Source organism: Vitis riparia, chromosome 6, assembly GCF_004353265.1.
Source record: "Vitis riparia cultivar Riparia Gloire de Montpellier isolate 1030 chromosome 6, EGFV_Vit.rip_1.0, whole genome shotgun sequence".
Taxonomy (NCBI): domain Eukaryota; kingdom Viridiplantae; phylum Streptophyta; class Magnoliopsida; order Vitales; family Vitaceae; genus Vitis; species Vitis riparia.
The window spans coordinates 9,357,880-9,385,267 of record NC_048436.1 but is presented as its reverse complement, the minus strand read 5'-3'; the positions used below and the strand labels follow the sequence as shown (position 1 = coordinate 9,385,267).

Below are 27,388 nucleotides of genomic sequence, written 5' to 3'. Positions count from 1 at the left end.
CCCAAATGGGGGTCTACAGTAGTATATGCACAATGCAGATTGTGGATATTAACAAATGTTATGCAACTGGAAGCTTTTGGTGGAAGGGCGTTAAACAAGGGAGAAGCTGGAAAAATCAGTTTTAGAGAGTCCAAAGGTGTCTTAAAATTGAGGACCCTGGTAGGGATTTTATTGATGAGATAACAGGTTGTTAAGGTAGCTTCTCCCTACAAATATTTAGGCACTCCCATAGTAAATAAAACCTCTCAACTATTCCATTTTGTTGAGGGCTTTCAATGCAAGATGTTTGATGAACAATCTCAATCTCACGTAAGTAGGTACCCAAGGTGTTAGAAAAAAAAAAAAAAAAACTGTCCTCCATTATCTGTTTGAAAAACTTAAAGTTTAGCTTGAAATTGGTTTTAAATCATTTTATGGAAGGTTTGGAACACAAGCTGTTTCAGATTTTCTTTAAGAAGGTAGACCTAGGCTTAATCCTAAATGATCTTGCATCAGGTTTCACTAACATGAAAAGTGATCTGGAAGATTGAAACTCCTAAGTTGTTTGGATTTAACATTATTGCAGTAGAAGAAGACTAGGCCATTATTATCTCTTTGTGTCTTGGGTGCAAAATCATTGGCATTCATGATGGTTGGATGCTTTTTTACTTGTCCTAGGTCAGACAACTCAGAGGTGGATCGGTTGGCAAAATGTGGAACCATTAAGTGCTTGCCTCTTTTGTTGAGTGTTAGATCAATTCTCGAATAAAGAATTAGTTTGGGTTTAATTTATCAATGGAAAACCTGTGGGAATCTTACTAACGTCAAAAGATTATAATTGGACAAATTTTTCTAACTTGATGGTTGCTTGTACATGTCACTTTGCATAGTTCTATGTACTCAAATTCCAGCTAAGATTAGAACCATTACACACTTTATCAGCCCCCAATATATCAAATTTTGAGCCAAGCTCTAACTCTATTAGAGCTGTGTTGCTAAATTCCCCCAGATAGTGGTTTCTGTGGAAGAGGGGAAGCTGCATTCCTAAGCAGTTAGACGTAAGCAAACTAATACCTATTTCTAATTTTGTTATGTTATTTTTGCTGCAAATCTTTTGATTCAGGTTGATTAATAAAATTATGAAGTCTTCATGTTTAATATTTATGGGTCTTTCTGCCATTTGTCTGAGTAATGCGCCTTTGTTTAATTTTTTGAGTTGCACTTACAGACTGTAAACCATTGGTGATAGATGACTTCTCTTTTAAGGTGTGGGTTGGCTTCTTGTGTTTATTTCTTGTTGCCTTTTCCCCCCTGCCCTTTTTCTGTTTTCACTGTTTTTTTTTTTTTTTTGACTTGAATTCTGTGTTTTATATTGCCTAGTTTATGTGGAAAATTAATAAATAGAGAATTATTAATGGGTCATATTCTTCTGAAGGATTGAGGATTGATCCTTTGTTCATGCCATGTTTTCATTCTGGTGATATTCTTTGACATGAGTTATACCACCCTGTGGGACTTGTGGCTGGCAATTTTCAGTTTTCATGCTAATGGCTGTTGATTCTACTCTCAGCATTTTGCTGAGATCTCATAGTAGCTTTCTTTGTATTGTAGGTTGGACAGTTAAGGGAGATATCAAATAAGGTTCAAAATGCAGAACTAAAGTTGTTCTTGGAAGTAAATCTTGGGCCGGTAATATTGTCTAATCAATTCAGCCATCATAGTTGCTGCTGTAATACTTGGGTTCCCTTCAGCCATGTTATTGATTATATCTATTCTTATTCAGGATTTACGCCCAAACCCTCCACCTGAGAAGACAAAGGATGATATTTTGCTTTTCTTCAAGCTTTATGATCCTGAGAAGGAAGAACTAAAGTAATCAAATTTTCAGTTGCTTTTTTTCTTCTTTCCTTTCTGGGGGCTGGATTACCTGTCATTTGATGTTGTTGAATTCATTACCTGTTATTTGATGTTGTTGAATTCATCTCATCTGTGATCTCAGTTATGTTGGAAGGCTTTTTGTGAAGAGTACTGGTAAGCCTGTAGAAATTTTGTCAAAACTGAATGAAATGGTTGGTTATGCTCCTGATGAAGAGATTGAACTCTATGAGGTTTGTTCTTTGTCACGTGTTTTTAGATAAGTTGTATCATCATTTCATAACTTCTGCTCTCAGTCTCATTCCTCAAGCATCTGAAGCTCTGAAACCAGCATGCAGGTCCAACCAGGTTGAGTGTTTGCAAGTCAGTGAGGTTGGACCGTGATAAATGATAACGTAACACAATAGAAAGGCTTTTTGATCTTGGTCCTTCTTTTCCTCTAGCCTGTTCTCTAGTTACTTGTAGAGAGAATGACAATGGTCAGGATTGAACTGTGATGCTATCTTATGCATCATTCCCTCTTTCTTTCTTTTTTTTTCTTTTTTTTTTCTCTTTGGTTCATTTCCTGACATGAGTGTGTGTGTGTGCATAAGCATGTACATTAGCCAAGCATTTGCCTGTTCCAATTTGAATGGTAAGGAGTCAAGTGGTTTTGCAGTCAAGCTGTCTGATCCTCCTTTTCGTATTGTTGAGGTCCATTTTAAATGTTGAATAGGACCAAGTGTTAGCTTTATATAAGACTCTGTAGAACTACATTATAATTAGTGAAGGCATCTTATTTTCTTAATCATCCTTTGTGATGTTCAGGAAATCAAGTTTGATCCTAGTGTCATGTGTGAACCCATTGATAAGAAATTCACATTCCGAGCTAGCCAGGTATAGTCATATATCATTTGCAGATAATCTGTTTTATACAGGCATTATCTACTGTTTTAACTTATCTGTTGTCTTTGCAGCTTGAAGATGGTGATATCATTTGCTTTCAAAAAACACCTCCAATTGAAAGTGGTGAATCATTCCGCTATCCAGATGTTCCTTCATTTTTAGAATACGTGCACAATCGCCAAGTACTGTTCTATGGAGCTTCTGTTATATGTTAACATGAATAAATTTCTTAATAGTTGAAGCTAGTATATTGTTTGTGTTTTTAGGATTGACACTAGCATGATGAGAGAGCTGACTAGACCACATATTGATAATCATTATAAGTTGAAGAATGATAGTGAGCTGGCTAACAGTCGCTCATAGATGAACATGCTTAAATCTTATATGGCCTCTTGACCTGTGGCAGATGTGCAAGTTGTTGTTGGAATCTAGTTTTTAGCTTAGATATCTTAGTTGGTTTAAGATTTCTTAAGGTCTAATTAGAATTGAAATGGAAATTGACTTCAAATTAGGAATAATCTGTTCTTTTATTCTCTACGAAGTTGCAGTGATGTTTGTACTCTGTACTTACTGCTTAGATATCTTAGTTGATTCAGGATTCTTCTAATTATGATGTGTTTAGAAGCAATATTAGGTAAAAAAAAGTAGTGGTTATGCAAATAAATTATTCTTTTCCATGGTTTCTGAGTGGGTCAAGTTATAATATTTGGATTTACAAATATCATTTAAGTGCCTTTTCCCTCTGCTTGGTGGAGTCTCTCTGAGGATTTTTCTCTTTTTTTTTTTTTAATTTATTGGAAACCGTGTTTTACTGTCATTTATTTATTGGTTATAGATTTGTAACTTAGGGAGGATTTAAACTTGGGTTGGCTATATTGAATCTTCAAGATGATTCTCAAATCAAAACTACTCTACTTTCCATGCATTAATTTGGTATCTATAGGGTGACTAATTTTTCTAAGTTTCCAGTTCATTGACAAATGAGGATGACTTTATGACTGTATATACTCAAAAGTTGATGCCTTGCCAGAAAAGCATGCAAAGGAGACACTGCCATTCTGCAAGGAATAATTTGCTTCAGAAGTGCCATGTAATGTTTTGATATTAAATTGATGTAGAACTGGGAACTGGAGGAAAATTGATGGATGCTCATGGAGTTTTGATCATGAGTTGGGCCTCAAGATTAAGATACCAGAACTTTTTATGCATCTGGAATTCAGGAGTTTGAGACACTAATTCCTTAGTATTGTTGATGATAGAAGCTTCTCTAATAGCCATTCATTTAATAAAATTTGCAAGTCATGCCATGGGTGGGTTTGGTTGGGCTTTGATTCGGTAGGGGGAAAGACTTAATAGGATTTGGATGATCATACTTTGGAAGCTGAGTTTTAATTCAATTGAATTTCAACAGCACAGCATTGACTCCTGGTGGCACAGCGAACTGAATCTTAATATAATTTCATAATTTAGCTATTGGTTCCTTAACTGCCAACATAGTTTTATAATTTAGCTCACCTTTGTGTTTACTCATTGTAAAGGCATAGAAAATATAGAATTATATGAATTCTGAATGCATGATGGATGAAGACAGTTTTATGCAGAGATACATCTGTCGTAGGGATTAATGAACAGTCAAGAAATGGCATGTCAAGTATGGAACTAAATTTGGAATCTTGGACGGCTGAAGGTTTCACCACAACAATAGGGTAGCCAAAATGAAGGGATTGGCACCTCGATCGAGAGAGAGCATATTTCATTGGCAACAATTTAATGAAGAGAGTACTCAGGGTAGAGCTGAATTATGAAAAGGAGTTTGTTGATTTATGTACCACAAGTGGTTGGGATTTAGGTTTTGGTGAATTGAGTGGAAAGGATACATCTAACTAGACTTCTGATGATATGGATGCTGCCATCCTTGTAAAAGGATGCCCATAGAATCATTTCAACTTGGTGAAAATTAAAGAAGCATGGTGATTTTGACAATAATAGAATAGTGTGGAAAACGACAAATATATAGATCTGTGAGACATGTCCACCAAACTAGTCCCATATTACGGAATCTGTTAAGGTAAAGATAGTTGTAGCATGCAAATTTCCAATTCCCCACCCACCCAAGACACACTACCACTATCCAGAAATGGAACAAAGAAGAAACCATCCCCCTCAATTTCTGCATGTTTTAAAGAAGAATATTTGCTTTTGGCCATAAGGTGAGGATCTAGTCTATGTGTGGTTGCACAAGCATTCCAGAGTTCTGAAAATGTTGAGTTGTTCTATTTGTGATAGAGATTATATTAGGTATTTGGTCTATAACCAATAGTGGGGAGAAAGATTATCTCTGTGCTTTTCATCTGAAATAGAAAATCCACATAAAGTCCTGAAAGGAGGAAAAACTCTAGTTGGATACACTAATAAATGGCATAAACTGTGTGTATGTTAGGGTATTATTTATGTTGATGGATTTCTTTGAGGTTCAATCTGGCCCAGGCATATCTGTATGCTTAAAACTTCCAAAAAGAACATTTCCTCTTTACTAAGCTTAGTGGACAATACTTCTCAAAACTTCATATCCCAGCAAGTGATGTAAATATCTTTGTCCCTTAAATGTTAGAAGTGTACCTAAAGGAAGAAACAAAAGAGTGAAAGGGAAAAGTGGTTGTGAAATAGTTTTGTAGAACTCTAAATTTGCTTAAAAGTGTAAGGACACATTTTTAATTTTTGCAGTTGTTCTATTCACACTTTAATGCTTATGGTTGAGTCTCTTCTTATGGTGAAGCATTGAAGGTTCAATCTGTTATTCTAGACACTGCTTGTCCAAAAAGAGAAAAGAATTACTTATTATGATTTTAGAAGTGCATCTTTAAATAAGATGGATAATCTGCATTTTAATTTCATTTTCATTTGGTTTGTATTGTGTGTAAAGGTTCATATATCTGCACTACTTGTATTTAAGAGCTTCTCAATAATCTTAAGAAATGTTGAGGAATAAAACCTATACTCTGGTTATTTCCTTAGCTAAAATGGTTTGTCTTTGCATGTCTTGATGTTTTGTAGGTTGTTCATTTTCGGTCCCTAGAAAAACCCAAGGAAGATGATTTTTGTCTTGAGATGTAAGTGCAGAAATCAATTGTAACTAATCAGCATTATGATTATAGTTTATTTACTAGCTGGTGCATATGAATGTCCAGGTCAAAGCTTTTTACTTATGATGACGTGGTAGAAAGAGTAGCTCGTCAGCTTGGTTTGGATGATCCATCCAAAATCAGGCTCACATCTCACAACTGTTACTCTCAGCAACCAAAACCCCAGCCAATTAAGTACCGTGGGGTGGACCATTTGTCTGACATGCTGATTCACTACAATCTGGTAATTTATTACATGGCCCATATTAATGTATGCTCTGTTTTGACATGGAAATCCTTTTTTCATTGATCAATTTATTTTTGGGACAGATTTCGGATGTATTGTACTATGAAGTATTGGACATCCCTCTTCCAGAATTACAAGGTTTAAAAACTTTGAAAGTTGCTTTTCATCATGCTGAAAAGGAGGAAGTGAGTGTGGATCAAAGTCTTGTTTGTGGTTAATGCCTTGAGATCATCCATGGAGTAAAATTTGGGTTTTTCTGTCGACAGGTTGTTAGTCATAGTATTAGACTGCCAAAACAGAGTACAGTAGGGGATGTAATTAATGCTCTTAAAACAAAGGTAACTTTTCTGGCAGTTGATCCCCTCGATCATCTTCTGTACCAAAATTGTACACTTTCTTTTATTAATTGTTGCAGCCTTTCTCTCCCTTCTATAGAATTTTTCTTGTAGTTTTGTAACGTCTACTTGATGTTGATACCAAATTTTGGAACAGGTTGAGCTGTCTCATCCTAATGCTGAAGTTAGGTTGCTTGAAGTTTTCTATCACAAGATCTATAAGGTGTAAGCTTTATCTTTGCATGCTATTATGGTTGATGATGATCGTTTCTGGAAGAAAAATATCATAAGACCAAACTCCTTTTCTGGGTTTATTTGTTCAAGACAAGTGGTAAACCGATGCTTCTCTAAGCCAGCTGCATTTTCAGAGACCCTTTATGGTCTTAACGTGCTTCGGCTGAAGTCTCATGCTTTTCTTTATGTTTTTGAACTTGACTAAAAACATGAGCTTTGCTGGCTAAAGAAATGAAGCATGCTGGCTAAAGAAATGAACTTTACTAGCTAAAGAAATGAACTATGCTCATTGAGGCATCTCATTGGTCCGGCTTTCCCTCAGCTGCTGCCACCATCAAGTTATTATTTGAGACCAATTAACATTTGTTCTTAATTTATGTCTAAGAATTCTTCCATGGTATGTCTGCAGGTTTTTCCTTCAAATGAAAAAATTGAGAACATAAATGATCAATACTGGACACTGCGTGCTGAAGAGGTCAGTTCCTCTCAATCTCTCTTTCTCAATGTGTATCTGTGCAATTGAGTGTGTGCATACATGCATATATTTAAGTAGGTGGGTGGGTGGGTGGGTGGGTGAGTTTAACTAGATTCGAGTTTTATGCTGTGTTTGTGTGTGCGCATGAGCATGGTATACACGCATGTGTTAGTAGGTGGATCTTTGTATATGTATGAACGTGTTCATATGTATGCATGCATATATGTATGTGTGTGGGTGAGTTTAGTCATGAAAGATGCAGTGTTGTTATAGCTGTACCTTACTGACGGTTCAGACTTGAACCAGTATCGGATCCTAATTAGAAATTGGAGAAACACATTGGTGGTTCAGATGGTAATAGTTCGGACTAGTTAGAAATGCTGTACTTAAAAATTAGTTATTAGTTGTACTTTTTTATTGGTTTGTTCTTGTTTAGTTAATTTTTCTTTTTTAATTTTCTAATTTAGATGAAAGTAAAATGTCCATGATCCAGATTTGATCAATTTTCCAATTTAACTTTTAAATATTGCAGATTCCTGAAGAAGAGAAAAATCTTGGACCACAGGATCGCTTGATTCATGTATACCACTTTACAAAAGACACAGCTCAGAACCAAATGGTAACTAATTATATACCGAGATTAACTAGGGTTTGTCATATACTCGAATTTCTGTACTGACAAACTATTTGCTGAAACTGTAAACCTTTCTTGCTCTAATTTCCTCCTGTTTGATAGCAAATTCAGAATTTTGGGGAGCCTTTTTTCTTGGTCATCCATGAGGGTGAAACTCTGGCTGAAGTTAAGGTGCGGATACAGAAGAAGCTGCTGGTTCCAGAGGAAGAATTTGCTAAGGTATATTTTACTTATGCATCCACTGTCGTATTCTTCTAATGAACACTACTTATTACATGGCACCATAAAATCAGTAGATGATATGACTACACCATGGTGGTATAAACCTTTTTCTTTTCATTTTTTCAAGAAGTTTCTTGCAATTCTGACGTCATTTTGAGCAATCTACCTTTGTTTGTTGTCTTTACTTTTTCCCAGTGGAGGTTTGCCTTTCTTTCACTAGGTCGTCCAGAGTACCTTCAAGACTCTGACATTGTCTCCAGTCGTTTTCAGGTGTGGTGTGTTTGTGTGTATGAAATCATATTGGGCATTTGCTTTTATTTATTTATTTTTATTTTTATTTTTTTGAACATTCACTTGCAAACAGAGAAGAGATGTTTATGGTGCTTGGGAGCAGTATCTTGGACTAGAGCATTCTGACACTGCTCCTAAAAGGGCTTATGCAGCTAATCAGGTATGTTGCTTCTTGGTATTAACTTCTATCCTGTTTAGATATGCTAGATTGTAAATTCCATATTGATGTTGTCACCCAACCATGCAGAACCGTCACACATTTGAGAAGCCGGTAAAAATCTACAACTAGGAGCAGGATAATAAGAAATAGAAGGAATGAATTACCCCCTGCCAAGGTTGACAAACAATTGGCAGCTCACAACATCATTCACTGACTGTAAAGATGTGGAAAATGATGAAAAAGCAAATGAAGTTTTGAAGGTGAGAACCGAAGCTTAGCATTGTGGTGATGAGTGGTGGGGTGTTTTTGATTTTGTTGGCTATGTAATTCTTTCTTCTAGCGTGGATGGAAGGAGTTTTCCCATATCCAGTGTGTTCAAAGTGTGGATGGACAAAAACCAACTTGAGCTTTTGCTGCTTCCATATTTCTGTGGAGATGGTGGTGTGAGGGTGATGATAAGATCATTGGCCTTTTTATCTTTAGAGAAGTAGGAAGTTAACAAAGTACATAATCATAATCAAGATTTTGGACTAGGAAATGTATACAGGATCAGGATATAGTAGGTGACTTTTGAGTCATTTTGTTTTGCCTGACTTTTGATTTTACTTTAGACAAGTTCAGAAATTTGGGACATATTTCTAGGTGTTTTCTTTTTTTGTGTAAAAGAAATTTGTCCCAGTAAATCAGCATATTTTAAAATAAACTGTTGTTCATGAAGTGTTATTATGGATTGTGAGTGTAGTTGCCTTTCTTTTTTTATTTTATTTATTTATATATTTTAAACCCAAGCATCTCTCCTTCTGTCTGATTTGAAGTCAGCCGCTCCTTAATCCAATCTCATTTCTTCAGAGTTGGATGATGCATATTTCAGTGATTTTACAATGAAGTTTCTATCTATGGTACTTACACGAGGACACCGTCTCAAGTTCTGAGGTAGTTGTAGGGATGTTTTCGAAAGTCTGAGCTCCTCTAGGACAGTTTTAATCATTTACATTGCTTTCATCCAAATTAAACAGAAAAATTCAAATATTATATACATTTGTTCAAATAAATTTATCTTCATTTTTAAAGGAATTGCTAATTAAAATATGGCTCTCTTACTTAACTTATCTCAGAAAAATAAGGGAAGATTAAGTTAGTGGTGATTTACATGTGGGCTTGGGAAAGCTCTGGCCCACTGCTGGTGAGAGAGTGGTTGTGACTTGTGGGAGGAATAGAAAAAATAACCCCCAATTATTTGTATTCATTCGTTATTAGTCAATGCATCCTAGTTGTAGGATTTGGGGAGCAGAGGGATACAATTTCTATTGTGGGACCCAGTAATTTGGCATTTCTTCCAAGCCTGAAGTTGCTCCTTGCACAATGGTCCAACAATAATTTGGTCCGAGAGAATAATGATAGTTGAGAAGAGGTTTTCTTTTAAAGATTGCATGTACGAGTCAACAAGAAGGTCAGATTAAAATACAAAAATTGGTTAACAGATTCTGATCCTAATTACTAACAATCTCATCCTAGTCCGTTTTCAGGACAAACCCAATCAGTTTGCAATATGATTCTTATGAGCCCAGGAGATGCAAGATTGAGAAAACAAATTTTATTATTTTTTTCCACCTTTCCCATTACACTCTCCCTATTTTATATATAGGCTACTTACCTTACTAGGATAGATCCATTCCCCATCAAAAGAAGTGTTGTCCTCAAGAGTGAGACTATGGAAACTTTTATTGAAGGGAAACTTGTGTTTTCAACTGCTTATTTGGAAATGTTATGGTATTCAGACCCTAAGATTGTGGAATATCATATTTGATTGCTAAAGGGGATAATATTATCATTCTTGTGCACTCTTTGCTTAGTCCCTTTTCTCTTCCCAGAGGACCCTTTTACAGTCTCTATGCCAGCAACATTTAATGTCTCCATGTCAAAGGATATATTTGAAATTTAATGAAACACAAAAATCTAAAAGTTAATGATGTTGGGTTACATCTCCTCATGCTCGACCCAAGAACATAAAATTTCCCAAACACCTAATCTTCTTTCTCTAATTTTAGCAAAAGAAACCCTAAAACCTCCAATCTATCTCCACTGTCTCAGCAACCAAATGAAGCACTTCATTGTAAGAACACTGAGTAACTAGTTGGGTTGAAGAGGTGTAGTTGTGAGTCTCTCGAAATTAATAGGTAGGACCCCTTCATTTTGGCTTGAATTATTGAGATATGCCGATGAATATGAACGGCTAGAATCAACGTCTAGTCTCAAATCTGCAATTTCTTTTTACCATGTTGAATAAGTTCTCATATCTATTGAGATCCTCTAGTCGCCAAGTGATAGATTACGCATATTATTTGCCAATATCTGAATGTCGTATGTACGGTTGGTTGTGCCACGCCTATTATAAACGACAATGTCCACGCCATTGTCCGGGATGTCTATCACCTCTCTAACATCTTGGGGAGTAACTGGGACAACAACATTTCTCCGCATATATAATTAGTGATAGCCAATGTTGTAATTGGTGATTATCCATGTTATTAATTCATACCGCAACTCTTTGCAACCCAGTTGCAGCAAACCCCCAAATCCCATATCCACTATGACATTTTTTTTTCTCTGTTGGGAGTGTATCAATGACTGTTAGGAATTTCTTTCCCGAGCATCGGGATTTTGGTAACTTAACATACAACATGAAATAAGAAAAAAAATATTACAGATAACAATATTTGAGTTATGCCTAAAGGGTAAGAGTTATAAAAATTAGTGAAAGAACTGTATAATCATTTACCAGAATAAATCTGGGTGGAACATGGTTTTTCTGTTTCCTTTGTTTGTTGTCCATGTTTTTGGCAAATGGAGAGCTTCTTTTGATTGACTATTTCCAGCAAAGGCGAAGAATGGCAAATTGGTGGACAAATCTACACTAGAAATTTTGATTGGGGCAGTCACTGTATCAACTGTAATAGAGTGGGCAGCTGTTGTACCTGCACAAACTAGATTTAAGTTTGAATTCCTGATTAAAAGCATAAGAACATTAACTGACCACATTTATAGTGCTATCATTCTTATAGTTTATCAGAATTCTTCCCAAATATTAAAAAAACTAGTTGGTAGGTTTCCATTTCCATGCAATGATCACATCCAACTTGAATGAATAATACTATAATAGAAGTAGAAAAAGGTGAATTGGTAAATGTATGGTTAGAGGTTGAATCCCAACACTATCATCCTCCAATAGACCAAATTGTGTACCAATACTTCGTGTTGCCTCTACAAGGCAAGACGGCCGATCAGGCCATTATTGAAGTAAATCTGGAGAAGTTGGGCAGCACAAAGTGCCTAGCAAGAGATTTCTACAGCTTGGCTGATCACCACCACCTTTCTTACACTAACTACTTCATCAAGACGCCATGGGCTTCCCTCATAAACAACCGTCCCAAAGTGAAAGCATGGTAGGAGGACATACCCTCAATGCTAGCTTTCAAGAAAGTGGCTGAAGGCATGACTTTTGGTGAGAAGTGATCGGTTTCTGACCAATGTGGATCTATGTTATGGGGTAATATTAATTGTAGTGATTGCCGCCTCTTAATTACGTGTATTTTAGTGTGAGACCACATAATAATTACTGATTATGTGTTACGATTTCCCATAAATTAATGAGAAAAGCAGAACTATTTGGGGTCTTCCATCAGATACACCAGCCAAAGACAAATGAAAGACTAGATAGATATTTATGGGTGAGAAGTATCAAGATTCCAAGTGAATTTCCTCTAATTTATATAGGAGTTACAGTGACAAACCAGTGTGTCAAACAAAGGTTTCAGATTTATCCTTCTGAATGATTTTTGCATTAATTCAGAACTCACAAGCTTAGCTAAGAAAATTACACGGATTATATGTGGGTTTGCAACCATGTAAATGATTACAATCATTTGTTACTAGAGCTACTTGCTAATTGGCGAATTTGATAACAAAATTACACTGCATGAAAAGCACTTCACAATTCTTTAGCAAAAACATCATAATGAGAAAATATAAAAATGATTTTTAATTGAATGAAACTTACTTCAAATTTATAAGATTCTGTATTTCCTTTTCCTATATTTCCATAAATCATGAATTTTTATTTCCTGATTTTGGACTTAATGTTTTATCCATAAGGTTTACATTACTAGAAAATATCAGTTATTAAGAGCTATTCCTTCAATTGAATATCTTGGTCCCATTTATCCTACATTATATTGGGTAAATTTAAATTTGAATTTTGTACATTAGCTTTAGCAAAGGGAGACATCAAGCTTGAGGAAGCAACTACAATACTTGTAGGTTATGTTTGGTTCCCGGAAAATACTAAGGAAAGAAAAAAAAAATGTAAAGGAAAATGATTTTTTTATGTTTGGTTGTCCTATGAAAAATATCAAAGAAAATCAAATATGATTAAAACTAATTAAAAACTTATGTATTTTTAAATTATTTAATCTTTATATTGATGAGTTAAAATAAATAAAATGAGTTTGAAGTAACAAAAAAAATAATTTATTAACTTTTAATCTATTTTTTTATTTTCCTTCACTTTTTCTTTCCTTCTGCTTTTCCTTTGTATTTTCTTTCCCTTACATTTTCCTTCAAATTTTCTGGGAACCAAACATAGTCGTAAGGTAAAATTGTGTTTCTATTTATAATGGATATAAAACATTACTTAGATTGGCCCAACAGTTGTTGTAAAATGAAGGGATGCATGATCAAGAAAACAGTGACTCTCCATGTTTACTAACAACAGTTGTAAAATAATAGTAGAATCTCCTTTCACTAATAACATTCCCATCTCTTGATGTCAACATGTCTTTCAAAAATATCCATGAAAAACAACCCTTTGAAGACTGAGAATGGTGTAATGAGCACCACAGCCCTCACCCAACCCACCTCTCCAATAGGATAATAGCTCATTTTATTGGACCCTTCTCTGCAATGATACTCACATATGAGCACACTTTACGCTTCTCAAAAATAGCCCATTGTCTTCTTAGCAAACACCACCCTCGTTTGCCTAGCCAAAGATGCATAGGAAGGGGTTTCCACCATAGATGGCATCCCCATCCTTAAGTTTTCCTAGCCTCTGCTTCTAACACCCTCTAGAATGACCATAAAGATAGCTCTTCAATTTATTACAAACTCGGTCGGATGAACCTTTCTCTATTATGAAAACATACCTCCAAAGGATGTGTCCTTGTTTTTCCTCTGAACTTATTGATGAAACCCAAGGAACTCTCTAACTCAAAAGCCTTCTTCAACTACTCCAACAGAAAACCAATCTCTTCCTTTTCAAAAACCAAAGAAAAGACAGCACCTTAACTTCTTTAAGTGACTAAATCCACATACCTCCCCTTGATGTTGTCGAACCTAACCTCAAAAAGCTTCTTCTCCACCTATTCTCCATCCCATAACTAATGTTCACCACCTATTCTTATAAATATCCAACATAAATGATGCTGAAAGCGATGATGCCGCTGACAAAGATTAGAAGTTGAACCCTCTTCCTTGGCAAATTCATGGCTTTGCCAAAACCCTAACCCCAACCCTGATTTGCTTTATCCATAAGAAAAAATATATGGCTTTAACAAGCTTGGCACATGTTGAATATGCCATGAATGTGATTCACATGCGTGACCACCTCTTAATGTCTGTAAATTTAACACTTTTTTGGAGGTGAATTGTTCCTTTTCTAAAGAAGTTTTGGACTATTTTTGCAAGTTTTAAGATAGGCTTTGCTCTTTTCCCTTACTACCTATACCTTCAAGTCTTAGAGAAACAAGGTCTTTCATGACCTGTCTTTAACCCTCCTAGCTAATAGAAGATATGTTATTCAAGCTCAAGCAAAAAAAAATTGTTCATTTGTTGATTAGTCCCAACTCCAAGACAAAGAGAACAATGTCACATTTCCCACAAGTAGAAAAATTAAGTACAAATAAGAGCAATAGAGGGAACCTTTTCCTCACAAGGGTAGGATAGGAACCATTCAAACACAAATGTGCATGTGTGTGTATGTGAGTGAAAGAAGAGAGAGACTTTGGGGTAATTTTTTCAGGCCTTTAGTTGGGTTAGAATCTTGGATCCTATCAGGTGATTTAAGGCTACCATGTAGCTGCTCTTAGAGCAATCCACAAGTTTGACCCAGAGAGACACATCATAGCCATTTCTCAAAACCTTCTAATCCATTTATAGATTTCAAGGAAATAATTTCATAACTCTCTCCAAATAGGAATTATTGTTCCTAAGATCCTCATCTGAGAATATACCCTTTGTTATGCAATGACTTGACCAACGTAATTTTGCTTTGTGTTTCTCATTAGCAATTGGGACTCAATCCACCACCAAATCAAAATTTTGAAGGAAAATTTCTCTTAGTAAACGAAGATTTTTGTATCATAAAAAATTGGAATCACAATGATTTTCATGATGTCCATGTGAATCTTTATATTAATCAACCACAATCATTCTATCATAGTGATTTTGCAAAATTTATGGTCTCTTCAGCTAGAAAATATTATGGTGTTTCCTAGACCTTAAACATGCTAAGCATCTAATTGCATGACTTGACAACCCATGCTTCTTGAGCAATCTCTTCAACTTGTGCTATATTTATTTACTAAAAGAGTCAAGTGGATTTAAGCTCCACTTCAACTGGATTTTTGTGTCCACATGGCACAAGCTAAGTAGATAACAAAATTAGCAAACGCTCAAATCCTCATTACCATTTCAAATGGACAGAAATTAGGATCTTAAACTCATAATTTCAAAACCAGTTAGACTAATCATTGTGTATACCATATTCAATCTCAAATAATAGTGGAAAGAAGATCAGAAAATTCACCTGCCCTGGAATAGTTGGACGTTGAGCCCTACTACCAGTTGCAATCAATGTGTTGTGCTGAATAACACAACTTAGTGCCATCCAGTTGGGTCACCTCAACTTCATTTGGACCAACAATCTTTCCCTCTCCTTCATACAGTTTCACCCCAGCATTTTTCAGTAACCGCTTGTAAATTCCATTTAACTTGACTATTTCCTTTGTTTGCAATTACAGAAAAAAAGGAAAAAAAAAACCCATTCTTAAACTCATTAGCATGGAAGTGATGAATAACTTAAAAAAATAGAAATCAAAAACAAATTTTCTATAAAACCACAAAAAGAAAGAAAGAAAAATGCATTGCATGGAAACCACTAACACCCACAAGAAGATTTCAATTGCTTAACACTGGTTGTTCCAAACTCATGAACTGTCATCCAAGAATTCCAGGTATAATTGAATTCTGTAAATGTCCAGATCTAGCAGATTCGATAATTGGTTACCAATTACTTAAATGGATATCAAGCGCACTTCCTTCAGAAATGCCAAGTCCAACCAGAAACAAGAAGTCATGTACTCTTTTTTTTTTTTAATCAGAAACGAATAATTGTAGTAAAATAGAAAAACATGAGAAATATGAGAAGTCCTCCCCAAGATGTACAAACCTTATAAAAAAACTGAGAAAACCTCTGCTAAACAACTACTGTTGATGATGATGAAAGACCTCATAATATAAATAGGAAACCAAAGAGGACAAATCAATTGCACTACATGTTGGAATCCCAAATGGGCATTTATTATAATTCCTTGAAAACCTGATTCTGACATTACACAGCTGGTCCCAAAGAAAAAAACCATACAAAGATAGAAAACCCAGTTAGGAAAAGACACACAAGTAGGCAGAGAATTGGGAACTCAGAAGGAAGAAAACCCAGTTGAGGGCAACGATAACAATTAGACAGAGAGAAGAGAATTGAGTAGGAGAAAGTTCATTCAGAGGACAAAAAACACAAAACCCGAGTTGAGGAAAGGAACTACTGAAACAGGCAGAGAATTGAGAATTCTCCAGTACCCATATGGAAAAAATTTAAATAATCATAATAATAATAATAATAATAATAATAATAATAATAATAATGTGAAGAATAAAAATCACAAAATTAAAGACAAATAAACAGCAATGAGACAACAACCATATCAAACGGGCTCTAAATAACAAGATATCACCAAACAAAGTTATTAGTAAACAAGATATCACCAAAAATCCCATATATTTTGGTGAATTACATGTGGTAGAGCATAGGTTGTTTGCATGATTTTGGAAGGATGTGACTGTACATTATACATATGTTTGATCAAAACTGGAGTTCTAATAGAAACATTGCCCTGTTTCGGACTGGTAGAGGTTGGGGAACATGAGCTCTTGAGAATTTGCCTCGTAGAGATTGGACTGTGTTGTCGTTCTTCATCAGATGTAATTTTTGGTCAAGGAAATGAAGTTTTTACCATTTTCCTTATAAAACTATCACTGTATCAAAGCTCTTCATCAAATGGGATTTTTGTTGTTTATGTTGAAATTGAATCCTGAGTTGCAGTCTTTTACGATATGGATTCTATGGTGGAGCTTGTCTCATGAGGGGTACAGAAGGATGAAATCTTGTTAGAGGACCTAATGATATTTGAATGTTTGTTTTCCAATCTGGAGGTTTGTTGTCCATTTGTCTCTAAATGGTGGATTTTGTTTTCCAATCTGTTTAAGCTTGTTTTGTACAACTATAACTTCTACTCAAGTATTGTACGACATATTTATGAACAAACGGATGGTTGATATTTACCATATAACATAAATTTGAAGTTCGAAATATCAAAAATTATGCTATTAAACAACATTATCCAACTAAGAAATTTACTGAAGGAATTATGATAACAATTTGGATGTAATATTAACCATGACAACACACCGATGATAAGTTTTAGAAATATGTTCTTGGTTGGTAACAACCTTTAAAAAGTATCTTAAAAAAAAAATAATGACAATACAGTGGAACAAAGTTTCAATAATGGAAGAAGGTGACAGCAGGACACTTAAGACAAAGAATTCTTGCACGTTTTCCTTTTGTGCCCGAACATATGACATCTAGAGCAATAGACGGTCCATTTATCTTGAAATTAGGACTCAATGTGCTTCTTCCTTGGTCTTCTGGGAGAGCGTTTGGTATGGGAAGGGTTAAGAGAGAAGAAAACTTCACTGATGATAGATCGCACCAAACCATCATAATCCACGAATGGCATGTCATGGGTCTCACTAAAGGTTGGGATGCGGAAACATCTTCCAAACTATGATTATGGAGGTTTCGAAAAGTGTGAACCTGAACGATGTTCGAATCCCCTACTATACGAGCGATGACTTTCCAAGGACATTCATTAACTGTGTAAACTACTATCATGTTGTGGACCCCGCATTTCGGCTCATGCGCTTTCACTCGATGGCAAGCTCGATTTTTATTTTAAAAAATTGATTTTATTTATTGTTTGAAAAATGACTTGGACTCGCCACTTATTTTTGTTTTATTTTTAAAGGGTAAACAAAATAAGAAAGAAAAACCCTAAGTATGACTCCTTATTTGGAAAAGGTGGTCTACAAAAAACTGGATCGGGTTCGGGGGTCAGGTTACTTATCGGGAAGGTACGGTAAAGACCGTAGCACCCTTCTAAGTCCTTAAAGTCGGGTCTCTACTAATAAAATGAAGCAATCATGACAATTGATGAGGGAGTTAATGAATACTCAAAGTGATCATGCGCATGTGAGAATCGGGACATGCATAGACAGCGATTAGAGGGAAAATGGGTACATACCTGGGTAACGATCCACCATGCGCTATCAATAGAGAGGGTTAGTACACCATATAGAGCACAAAACATATCACATGCAGCACTAAACAGGGATTAAAATTGTTCGAAGAAAAACTGGATTTTTGAAATTCATTTGGGAATCGGAATCTTAGAGATTATTTGAAAATTGGATTCTTAGGAATTAAATGTAGGAATGAGAACTTTTAGAAATTAAATTTGAAAGAAAACTGGGATTTTGAAGAATTATTTGAAAGTTCGAGATTTTTAAGAAAATTAAGTTACGAAAATTGGGATTATGGGAGTTAAATTTCGAAAGGGATCAGAATCATAAGTTATTTGAGGCGTAGAAATTATGAAAGTTGATGTGTAAAAATTGGATATCTTAGAAATCATTCGAAGGCAGAATTTATAGAAATAATGAAATAGATGATAATAATAATGACGACAATAAGTAGCGAGGTAAATACGGGAATTGGAGCATGGGAAACTAGAAATTAAGTTTGGAGATAGGACAATTGGAAATTCAAATAGCTAAATTTAGGAATCGGAATTTTGAATAATTAGACTCTAATAATTGAAATTTTTAAGAGAAATAAATGGGCAAGTATGGAGTAATGTTACTGATTAATCAAAATGATATTTGGGTGGATGAATATAGGATAATGATTCCAATTGAGGAACACAAGGTTTAAACGGATTATTGAAATATTAAATTACTAAAATAAATATGGGATAATGATCCTAATAGATGAAAATAAGGTTTAAACGAAATATTGAAAAATTAGGTTAAGGCACGGGATTTTCGAAGGATTAGACTTTAAATAGATAGGTAAATGAACATAGGATACTAATTCTAATTAAAGAAAATAACATTTAGACAAATAGTGGGGTTTTAGGATTGAGAATTAAATTATGACATTGGATCTTTTTAAAGGGTCGGATTTTGCATAAATAAACTAATATAGGATGATAATACTAATTAACGAAAATAATCATTTAAACCGAATAAAAGGAATTTGGAATTTTTAGGGGGTTTGAGAATTAAATCAGGACATTAGGTTTTTGAAGAGTTGGACCTTAAATGAATAATAATAAAAAAAACACAGGGGATAAGAGTTCTAGTTAACGAAAATAACATTTAGGCGATTAATAGAGTTTCTAAGGTTGAAAGCTAAATTGAGGCTTTTGAAATATCGGACTTTAAATAAATATGGGATGATGGTTTTAATTGATAAAAAGGAAATTTAAACGAATTGTGGAATTCTTAGGGTTGGAAAATTAAATTAAAATATGAAATGTTCGAAGGATTAGACTTTAAATAACTAAATAAATACGGGATTGTAACTCTAAGCGATGAGAATAAGATTGAGTTGAATTGTAGAGTTTTTAGGATTTGAAAGATTAAATTAAAACATGAAATTTTCGCAGGATTAAACTTTAAATAACTAGATAAATATGTGACAATAATTCTAATTGACGTAAATAGGATTTAGTCGAAATTGTAGAATTTTTGGGATTTAAATTAAAATGTGGAATTTTTAAGGATTAAACTTTGAATAACTAAATAAATACGGGATTATGATTCTAATTAATGAAAATGAGATTTAAACGAGTTAGTGAGAGATTAAATGAAGATTGGGGATTTTGGAAGGATTAAACTAGATAGATAGATGGATGTAGGATAATAATTCTAGTTGATGAAAATGAGATTTAAAAGGGTATTTGAAGAATTTTTAGGATTGAAAAATTAAATTAAAATATGAGAGTGTTTGAAGGATTATACTTTTAAATAACTAAATAAATGTAGGATTATAATTCTAATTAACGAAAATGAGACTTAAACGAATATTTGGAGAATTAAATTAAGGCACGGGACTTTTGAAAAATTACTTAAGACCTAAATTTTGAAAATAGGAATTAAAGTTTAGAAGTATAAAAGGTTCCTTGAGTCCAATATAAATTAATTTATACAAAAGTTTTTCACATATGGTGATTTAGACATAATTTAAAAATTGGAAGGCGAAATATGAATTATCTTGTGTCTTGAAAGGACATCCAACCTTAATAATTTGTCCTTTAATTGTCTTCAAGTTGGGCTAACTAAATTGGTAGACATAAACTTAGATAACAAATGAAAGGGGATGAATAAACTAATTAATCATGGATATCAAAGGTTTTTATAAAATTACTTAAATTTTGGGGCAGGCTAATAGGCTGACTTGACGTAGACTTGGGCCGCCTTAATAAGGATGGCAGGCATGGGGAGCTATGGGGCTATCCCTTAATGCAAATGGGCTGGGCTCTAAATTCAAAACCAAGCCCAAAGCCATCATGGGCTATCCTCAAACAGCCCTCTTCACCATAGGCTTAGGCTTGGGCTCCAAATTCAAACCCAAGCCCAAAGCCATCAGGGGCTAAACTCAAATAGTCGTCTTCAACCGTTTGCCTCTCCACCCGCGCGCCAACATCAAAGGGAGCCTTCCACCACCGGCGGCACGATGAAGAGAGGAGTGGCGTAGCGCGATGAAGAGGGGAGTCGCAGCGGCGCGATGAAGAGAGGAGCCATGGCGGCGATCTGGTGACATCCAGAAGGTGCTGCCGCCATGGTGGCTGGTGCAGGCGCGCACGTAGCCGGAGCAGGTGGTGGCGGCCTGGCGACGTCCAGAAGGTGCTGCCGGTTCGAAGAGCGCGAAGAATGACGACGCCACGCGTGTATGGAAGGTCGTGAAGCCCTCCAGGCCTCCGACAAACGCGCCTCTGATGAAGACGGGAAGAGTGATGGCGGATATGAGGAGGAAGATGGCGGAGGCAGCTTGCATGTTTGGACCCCATGCGTGTAGAAGGGCGGCTTTGGGAGTTCTTACGGAGATGGGTATGGCGGTTGGAGAGAGAAAAGGTATGGCATCAAGGGTCTTAGGTGGCTTAGCCATGGTGGATATGGTTTCCTCTATTATCGGTGTGCGGACTGGTAGAAAGGTTCGGGTTCAATGCCATTGGGTTGGCATGAAGCGCCCAAAGAAACGGAGAAGCTCATTCCTTGAGAGGCCATGGATGAGCACGCTGTAAGTCAACACTGACGGTGCCAGTTTTCTCTTCTTCATCTCATCCCGTAATTCACAAGCACAAGTCATGTTCTATATCACCCCGTCTCATGAACCAATAAACATCAAAATAATACAATCCGACCAATAGAATAGGAATCACCAAATATGAGATATAACGAGTATGAAGAGCAAAAATACATAGGAAAAACCATGATAATCGTACCTGAAGATGATCCCCTCCAGCTAGGTCCCCCCGAGAAAAATCCACAAGCCCCCTAATCCTTTTCCAAACTCTCTTCCTTTTCTTTCCTCTTTCTTCCCCCTTTCTTTCCGTGTCTTCCTTAGCAAGTCACTACTTGCTTTCCCTATTCACCAGTCAGCAGCATGGCTTCCTCACCTACCCGCTGCATCCCGTCTAATCTGGTCGCCCCCATCAGCCTAATTCTCAAGGTGGTCATGATAGCCAAAATAAAAAATGGCCCAAAAAAATCCTTCCCGGGATGGGGTCTACACATGTGTTTCATACTATTCCTCTTGAAGCAATAATGGAATCTACCAGCAATTGACATCAAATACACGGCATCACGGAACTCGACAGCATTGGGGAAGGTATGTCCACTACTCATAATGGAATTTTCAAACCATCTTAAGTCACGTTCAAGTATATTTGATTCGGCACATCTTTGGGAAAACCCATATGACTCAATTATAAGAGAGTCATTATAGATATCCATTGGTGGATCACCACGGGAGGAAACTACTTGTGCTAAATTCAAACCAACAATAAGGGTAGGGGCACTACAAATAAAACATAAAAACAAATTTTTCATCCATCTAGATATATTTCAAAAGTTATTAGACAAAGTGAATGTGATGTTGGTAAGGTTATATGTACCTAGTGGGTGCGATACAGGCTACAACAACTTCACTTGATGGTGAGACATAGACACGATAAAACATTTCGTTGAATCTGAACATCTTAAGTATGGTTGCGTCATCATGCAACGGTAGTAGACACGTTAGGTCAAACTTGATTGTGAATTCCATTTGATTGAGTTCCGATCAATGTTCAGTTCATCACACAATTTTGAAATGAAATCACTATGTGGCATATGCAGGCTAACAACAATGCATTCGGTCTGACCACCTTAATATTCTACGAATCTACCAGCACACTTAACTAGCTGACCACTTTCATGAATGTAGCAGAACATGTCCCATTCCATCTCCCTAATTACATAAAAACTTGTTACAAATAAAACAACAACAAAAGTAACTAGGGATTATGTATGAATATAAGATTTCTTTGTATTAAGGACCACTTAGTAATTATAATGATGTTGGATTAAATATAGTTATTGACTCATTTTGGCATTTAGTTTTACGCTTAACTAAAGTACTACCTAAGGTTGAGTTTGGAAGCACCTAAGGTTTGGTAAGCAGTTAAGGTCGATAGTGAGTTCGAGAAACTTGAGTATCAATATGACAGACAATTTACATTATAAGGTAATATTAATAAATGTAATTCTTCCCCAAATCCTTGATATATCATAAATAAGGAAGATGTTCATGTCAAGTACAATAATGAGGCACCTTAACCCATTTTCGAAACCTAATTGACATATATAACCTAATCTTGACAATACAAGGGTAACATTGAAATGTTTGTAGCTGAAACACAAATTGAGGTACATGCAACCCACCATAACCTTGATATTCTTAGAATATATACAGAAATTCATGTAGAAAATAAGCACAATGTGTTATCTAATAAAATGAAGCAATGCAATGTCATTTCCATATATTTAAAGTAGAAAAATCCATCTAAAGATGGAACAAACACAGATAATGGATTGATCAAGAAATTCAATAGGGAAACAAAAATTGAAAGACAGTATGCCATGGAAATTAAAAATAAGGCTACTCGAATAACTATGTAAGTTGATTTCATATGGTAATGAACAACATACTTTAGTGATTTATGCTTAATAAGACATCAAAGCACGTCATAAAAGTGTTATAGAATGGAAAAAAAACAAGCATAGCATAAACATAGCCCATCAATTAAAAGCCCTTAAGCAATAATATGTATTTTCTATCTTAATCATGACCAAAGAATTGAATGTTGTAAGTGGTTCAAAGTGCACAAAATATAACAAAATCCACACCTTCCTCTATGCAGCCACCTTTAGTTGCTCCTAAAATGCATCTACAAAACACACCAACATAAATAAAGATTAATTTAATTTGTATGCGAACTGAACTATGAGCTAAAAATAAACATGCAACAAAGTTCAAGAAGCCCCTTAACAATTGGCCATGTTATAATCACAATTTTTTCCCCTTTTGGAAGATTATCTTGCAAAACATCATAGTCATATTCTATGGAATGATTCATATATCCATGGTATTGCTGTCATGCCTTGACCGTGTAGATTCACCCTATTCTTAAGAATATTAGTATATTCTAGTTGCAAGGAAAGACAATCTAAAAATTCTCTCATTCTCACAAGTTCAGTCGAATGAGTTAAACACCAAAAAGGCACTTAATTTGTGGGTGATACATCATCATTTCTTCCTATAAATTGTTAGTTCTTCACTTGAAAAGAATGATGGGAGGATCCAAAATTTTTATGTATTTGATTCAAAAAGGAATTGGAGAAACTAACCTTGATGATCCATGAAACACTTTTATAGAGAACTTTTCATTCTTATTAAATCTCAAAACTAACTTGCCCTAACATTCTCTTCTTACCTTCATGTCTTGAATCTGCTTAAAAAAGGCTTCCACTATTTCTAACTCCCATCTTGAAGGTTTCTGACAAACTGGAATGGTGGATCAGGGATCCCATTTCTAAATTTTAGTAGTTCAGAATTCACAATAGTAGCATATTTAGGGTATGATGTTGATTTAATATACTGGTGGACATCTGCCTATATCTTACCATGTACCAAATCTAACATTTAGTAACTAACAAGTAATTAAAATGGTTATTTTATTTTTAGGTGGAAAAAAAAACTAAAACCTGCATAAGATTTTTCAGTAGAAACCCTCCTAAAATATTCTTCTACTTGAAAATGTGTTTGAGAATTTCTCTTAAGTTGAGGAAACAGGAAAAATGAAAAAATACATGCAATCACTCATAGAACACTTGTATCTAGTAAATCTGGGTGTTTGAATGCCTATAGGAGTCAAGCCAGGTTGTTTGAGTTTACAATTTACCCTAGTTTTGCGGTTTTACCACTGGCCCATTTGTGCCACTGAAAATCATAATTGAGTTAATAATTGTCAACACCTATGTTACTTTTCGGGTATGGGTATTGTGTTGGTGTGTGTAGGTGTTTGATCCTTCATATTTTAAATTCTACAACATAGTGACTCGTTTGGAAAATGATATTGAATGATATTTAGAGACGGCATAAAAAAAGAAAAAAACATTTAGTCAATGAGAAAGAAAAAAGTAACATATCTTTAATTAAAAAAAAAAACTCTTTCTTTTTCAATTAATTGCCTATTTTTGAAAAAACAAATCGCAATAGTCAATATTTGATGCAAAATATGAGTATCCACCAAGGATCGCACACCCACACCCTTGTCATGTCATGTGGTCATGGTTATGTTGGGTGAAGTTGAAAAGTTTGGGTCTTATAGATTAGCACATTGGTGAATTTGTTTTATAAAACCTTTAGATTTGTAAGTGACTAATGTCTAAGAAAGAAGGATATTAAGTTGTATTTTGTGAATTTCTTCATCTTGTTCACAAGTAAAACTTTAATCTCCCCAAGATTTTCACTCATTATTGTCTTGTTATTGAGTGAGTCAGGCGTGATTTAGGTTAGTGCTAGAATTCCATTGTAGTCTATGTTACAAAAAATTTGGAGGGAAGTGTATTGTATTGAATTTGGAACTTGTTGAAAGGCATAATTTTAGTTGACATTGGACTTTAGTATGATGGTGTTCATTGATTTGATTTGTCTAGGACTTAATTTGGTCAATTTCTTAGTCTTCTTTCCAACATTTGCCATCAACATATTTTCGGGTTGTGCTTCTTTTATTAGAATTAATATTTCTGCCTGAGGTTGTTTCTGAACAAAACCCAATTTCTACAAAATCTTTTTCTGGATGGTTACCATCAAACCCCTTCTTTCATCTAGATACTTTTTGGGGTTTCCAACCTATGACACCTCAATCTTTTGCCTCTTCTGCGGTCCTAATGGATGTTCATAAACTTATTTGTGTCCTTAGCGAACAAACCTGAAATAGAGTATGGTGAGATGAGGGTACAACCCCCCTCTCCACTTCTTATCCACCAAATAGAAGGCTCAAAAGGACAAGTATATGATGAAATAGGAATTCAATTTGAATCATCATCAGAATTTAAAAGCAACAAATAATAAACAAAGATAAAATTTAAAACCTAAGAAGATCTTTAGGATTTTGGATCGATTTGAATCATGCAAACAAACAAAAGAAGCAAATAGAAAATAAAGTCATGACAAATAATTGCAGGCCCGTATTACCCAAATTAAACCCTATTACCTTGACCCTTCTCTGTACATCAAAATCCTACTTTACGATTTGATTTCACACTAAACTCATATGGATATGAACAAAAACAGAAAAAGAATCTATATCAACATATTCCTCAAAACAAAAACAAAAAAATAAGCAAAATAAATTGAAAAAATAAATCCAAAAAAACAAAAGGGAAAACCAGGTGGCTTTAAATTCAGAAAGAAACCGATTTAAAAAGATGTGGGTCCATCTGAAAATTTCTTTAACCAAAAAAAAATTTCTCACATCTTCATTCATGCGAAAATTAATCAAAATACAACAAACCCCAAAATATAACACCTTCGGCCCCAATATTTTCTCAACAGCCAAATGAATACTGAAATAGAAAACTCACTTGTGATTGATTTATCCACAATAAGAGGAAGTTCCACTTCGGTTTCCAGAAACCTTAAAAAAATTCAACCTTTGATGAAGAAATATGAAGATATGCCTCGACTTTGGCTTCGTTAAAGGTTTTCAAAAGATGCCTATCTGGTTTGGGTGGTCAACTTGTGAAGAGAGACACACTAGGGTTAGGCCAAAATCAGATGAAGACGGCTTTGGGAAGATGGGTATTCATCGCCTAGTTAGGATGTCAACAAATAGATCGACTGCCTATCTTTGAGCTATGAAAATGAGAATTTTTTTAGATCAGGTTAGGGCAAAATGAGAGGAAGTGACAAAGAGAGTTTCCCAACTTTCAAATGTTTCTCGGGTCAGGTGTTTTGTGGGTTTCAGATTTGATAACTTCAAGTTTAAGATTTTTGGTGTTTATTAAATTACACACCTGCCTGCTGACATGGACACCGGTGGCTGCTGCTAGGGAAACATTAAAGAGAAATTTTGGGAATGCAAACCTAAATAGTATATAGTGCATGAGAAATATAATATTTTTCCCATTAACAGGCACATCTTATATTTCATTTATGTGGGTTTCCAAAACCATATATCTTCCTAATAGCAGCCTGCAAACACAACTTTCTCTTTATTGAATCTTGTAAATATCTTCCTATGTTGCAATCTTCTAGGAACAAGCTGAACAACAACCTTATTGTTTCTCTTCGGGTTTATTTTCCCCATCCCCTTGTATAGAAAACATTTGAATTATGGATGCTTGAGGCATACACTTAAATCCTCTTAAATCTAATCTATTTGAACTCATTTGTTAGGTCCTATACTTGCACCTCTCAACATGAATTTCCTTCCATCAACAATAAATTCCATTCACAAATTTTTGAAATCCCACAACATGAGTCCTAATTCAGCTAGTCATTGAATTCCCAACACCATATCACACCCACCCAAAGGTATGGGCCTTAAATCTACCTGAAATTCCTTCATTTGCATGTTTCATGTCACATGTCTATTGCTTACAAAGTACATCACTAGTAATTCTAGTTCCATTTGCCACTACCACCTTCATGGGGTTGATAGTTTGTATTAAGCATTTTGTTCTTTTGGCCACTACAAGATCAATGAAGTTATGGGTGCTTCTTGAGTCAATTAGTATGATGATGACCTACTTCTTCATGTTGTCACAAATCCTCATGGTCTAATGAGATGTTGAACCAAATATTGCATTGATTAAAACCATTACCAACTAATAGAAAAATATGTTTCATTTTACATTTATGGTCG

General features: G+C 35.1%; 1 pseudogene; it reads left to right on the top strand.

Moving 5' to 3' along the window:
* The window catches only part of LOC117916440, a 62,525-nt pseudogene extending 53,340 nt beyond the window's left edge, over window positions 1-9,185 (top strand).
* The last annotated feature ends 18,203 nt before the right edge of the window (window positions 9,186-27,388 follow it).